Here is a 4,817-nt window from a genome sequence, read left to right on the forward strand (position 1 = left end):
GTGTTCAAAGTGACAGATTTATATAATACAGAACGAGCATACTATTTCACTTACTAACTATTTGTAGTCTTTCCAGTAACAGTTCGTTTAAATACCATAAGCTGTTGATTAAGAGTGACTGATTGTGCATGAATTTCTAAACTAAAATCTCAAACTTGTTGTGTACATAGTTCTGCGTAGTCAGCACGTACACAACTTTCCCACTAGAGCGCGCCCCGCTAAGCACAAGAGCGCAGGTGCAGCATTCGTCCGTCTCCGCACTACGAGATGGCGCTACCTAAGAGACGGACCAAATTCTGCTTCCGCCAATGCACGTATTAATATGTAACGCAGCCAATGAGATTGCTGCCAACGTAGAACCTTTTCTCCTCGCGGATCACACTTGCACAGTGATACCTGAACACACGAAGTATTATAATGAGTGTACAGACCTCTGATTAGTCAGTCTGCAGGAGTCTGCATCAGTCCGCATTTGTCTCTACCAGTCTATAGCCAAGTTTCAGTCTGCGCCTAATAAGATTATCATATTCCTGTATAGCCATGAAGATAAATGAATAGACACTTTGTCAAGTATCAGAGATATGTGATAATAAGATTAATGTACCAAGACCAAAGGAACTTTAGATTGTCAATTGTAAACAGCAGCCAGAACCAAGTTAAGTAGTTTTTAGGCTTGTTATTATTTTAATAAATGTGTGTGAAAATTATTCAAGTTCTGTTTAAAGTTGGTCACCGTCAATCTGCTACTCTAAGCGTGCAATTGGCAATTCTATCGTCTGACCTAACGGCAGAAGATAAACACGCCACGACAAGACCACGATACATATTGCTGACATTCGCCTACTTCGTTAGAGTGAAAAGTCAAATAATCTGATGGTGTGTGTATCGAAGATCTTACAGTACACACACGACAGAACTAGTACAGACTAGTACAGAAATTCATTCGCATGAATCGTGAATTGTGCTACGTAATTTATCAATACTTTGGAAAATGGTGTATTGTCTCATCAGTCTTCAGTTATATCGTTAATGTACATCCATATCATAAATATTATGATAAATAATAGTGCATTATTAAGACATCCGATAGATCTTTCACATACTTTTGTACATGACACTAATTTACTCAAAATTCAGATCATTTGGATACTTTTCATCATGATGCAAAATTCAGACAATAATTTACACAAAGTAAATCTACAGTGGATCCACAGATTGTTCAAGATGCTTTGGACTGTGAAGCTAATTTACTGAAAACTCAGATCGTTGAGATATTTTTAATGTCAGATCAATTTATACAAATTGGCGCCAGTGATGATCAGTTTACAAAGTCGGGAGCACAATGATGGTCAGTTTTGTTGTAACATGGATCAGTCTGTGACAGTTTAACTATAATATAGAGGACAATTTGTTATAGTCTCACTGTAACATGGAGGGCAATTTGTTACAGTTACACTGTAACATGTAGACAATTTTTTGCAATTTTGCTTCAGCATAGGTCTATTTATTAAAATTTTTTGTTATAACAGGGAAATTTGATACATTTTTGCTGTGAAATAGTGATGTATGGAGCAATTTTTACAGTTTTTCTGTAACAGGACGACATATGAAGGTAAAGTAGTTACCACTGCGTGACAGCAAGTTAACATCATCAGCAGAAGATGACAGATGTCTAAACTACGTGTCTACTCTGTAATTCACCCTTCAGTGCCTGGCATACGATTCGTCGAATCCTTTCATGCTATTTCTCTAATGCTCCATCCTAACATAGCACACAGGATAAACAAACACTTAAACCTTTCCATGTGAGCTCTAAATTCTTTTATTTTATTACGATGATCATTTATACTTAATTTAGGGTGGCATCAACAAGATATTTTCACATTCATAGGAGTAAGTTGATGAATTTCATGAAAAGATCTCACTGTAACCACAAACGCCTTTATTTTAATGACTGCCATCTCAACTCACATACTATGGTATATGTGTGACACTCTCTTTCATATTTCGTGATAATACAAAACGAGCTGTCCTTCACTGAACCTTTTCGATGTCTTCTGTCAATCTTATCTGCTACATATTCCAAACAATGAACAATATTCCAGAAGGTGATGTAAAAGTGTAGTGTAAGCAGCCTCTTTAGCACACCTGTTGCTACTTCTAAGTATTCTGCTAATGAAACGTAGTCTTTGGTTTGCTTTACCCACAACACTTGTTATGCAATCGTTCGAGTTTAAAATGTTCGTAATTGTAATCCTTAGGTATTTAGTGGGATATAAAGAAACAAACACCGTCCGTACAGACCTTGAAGGCCTAACAGTACTGACCGGCTACCATGTCATCCTCAACCCTTAGGTATCACCGGATGCTGATACGGTGGGGCATGTTGTCAGCACACTGATCTCCAGGTCTTTGTTAGTTTTCGTGACCGGTGTCGCTACTTCTCAGTTAAGTAGCTCCTGAATTGGCCTCACACGGTCTGAGTGCACCTTGCTTGCGAACAGAGCTCGATAGACCCGGACTGTGAACCATCCAAGTGTTAGCCAAGCCCGACAGCACTTGACTTTGGCGATCTGGCGAGGACTGGTGTTACCACCTTGGCATGGCCATTGGAATTTAGTCGAATACACAACCTCCATATTTATGCTGTTTATCGTGTGATCAAAGTTTAAAGGATTCCATTTAGTACTCGGTGGATGATGTCAAACTTGTTATTATTTTTGGTCATTTCCCATTTTTTGCACCATACAGGTATCTTATAGCTAACACTTGGTTCAAGAATCATAAAAGAAGATTGTATACATGGAAGAATCCTGGAGATACTAAAAGGTATCAAATAGATTATATAATGGTAAGACAGAGATTTAGGAATCAGGTTTTAAATTGTAGGACATTTCCAGGGGCAGATGTGGACTCTGACCACAATCTATTGGTTATGAACTGTAGGTTAAAACTGAAGAAACTGCAAAAAGGTGGGAATTTAAGGGTAGCTCTGAGGGATGTAGTAGTGAAGGCAGCAGAGGATAAAGTAGGTACAAAGACTAGGACTGCTAGAAATCATTGGGTAACAGAAGAAATATTGAATTTAATTGATGAAAGGAGAAAATATAAAAATGCAGTAAATGAAGCAGGCAAAAAGGAATACAAACGTCTCAGAAATGAGATCGACAGGAAGTGCAAAATGGCTAAGCAGGGATGGCTAGACGACAAATGTAAGGATGTAGAAGCTTATCTCACTAGGGGTAAGATAGATACTGCCTACAGGAAAATTAAAGAGACCTTTGGAGAGAAGAGAACCACGTGTATGAATATCAAGAGCTCAGATGGCAACACAGTTCTAAGCAAAGAAGGGAAGGCAGAAAGGTGGAAGAAGTATATAGAAGGTTTATACAAGGGCGATGTACATGAGGACAATATTATGGAAATGGAAGAGGATGTAGATGAAGACGAAATGGGAGATACGATACTGCGTGAAGAGTTTGACAGAGCACTGAAAGACCTGAGTCGAAACAAGGCCCCCGGAGTAGACAACATTCCATTAGAACTACTGACGGCCTTGGGAGAGCCAGTCATGACAAAACTCTACCAGCTGGTGAGCAAGATGTATGAGACAGGCGAAATACCCTCAGACTTCAAGAAGAATATAATAATTCCAATCCCAAAGAAAGCAGGTGTTGACAGATGTGAAAATTACCGAACTATCAGTTTAATAAGTCAAAGGTGCAAAATACTAACGTGAATTCTTTACAGACGAATGGAAAACTGATAGATGCGGACCTAGGGGAGGATCAGTTTGGATTCCGTAGAAATGTTGGAACACGTGAGGCAATACTGACCTTACGACTTATCTTAGAAGAAAGATTAAGAAAAGGCAAACCCACGTTTCTAGCATTTGTAGACTTAGAGAAAGCTTTTGACAATGTTGACTGGAATACTCTCTTTCAAATTCTGAAGGTGGCAGGGGTAAAATACAGGGAGCGAAAGGCTATTTACAATTTGTACAGAAACCAGATGGCAGTCATAAGAGTCGAGGAGCATGAAAGGGAAGCAGTGGTTGGGAAAGGAGTGAGACAGGGTTGTAGCCTCTCCCCGATGTTATTCAATCTGTATATTGAGCAAGCAGTAAAGGAAACAAAAGAAAAATTTGGAGTAGGTATTAAAATTCATGGAGAAGAAGTAAAAACTTTGAGGTTCGCCGATGACATTGTAATTCTGTCAGAGACGGCAAAGGACTTGGAAGAGCAGTTAACGGAATGGACAGTGTCTTGAAAGGAGGATATAGGATGAACATCAACAAAAGTAAAACTAGGATAATGGAATGTAGTCAAATTAAATCGGGTGCTGCTGAGGGAATTAGATTAGGAAATGAGACACTTAAAGTAGTAAAAGAGTTTGGTATTTAGGAAGTAAAATAACTGATGATGGTCGAAGTAGAGAGGATATAAAATGTAGACTGGCAATGGCAAGGAAAGCGTTTCTGAAGAAGAGAAATTTGTTAATATCGAATATAGATTTATGTATCAGGAAGTCGTTTCTGAAAGTATTTGTATGGAGTGTAGCCATGTATGGAAGTGAAACATGGACGATAACTAGTTTGGACAAGAAGAGAATAGAAGCTTTCGAAGTGTGGTGCTACAGAAGAATGCTGAAGATAAGGTGGATAGATCACGTAACTAATGAGGAGGTATTGAAGTGTCTCATTGGGGAGAAGAGAAGTTTTTGGCACAACTTGACTAGAAGAAGGGATCTGTTGGTAGGACATGTTTTGAGGCATCAAGGGATCACAAATTTAACATTGGAGGGCAGCGTAGAGGGTA

This window comes from Schistocerca gregaria, chromosome X (genome assembly GCF_023897955.1).
Source record: "Schistocerca gregaria isolate iqSchGreg1 chromosome X, iqSchGreg1.2, whole genome shotgun sequence".
Taxonomy (NCBI): Eukaryota; Metazoa; Arthropoda; class Insecta; order Orthoptera; family Acrididae; genus Schistocerca; species Schistocerca gregaria.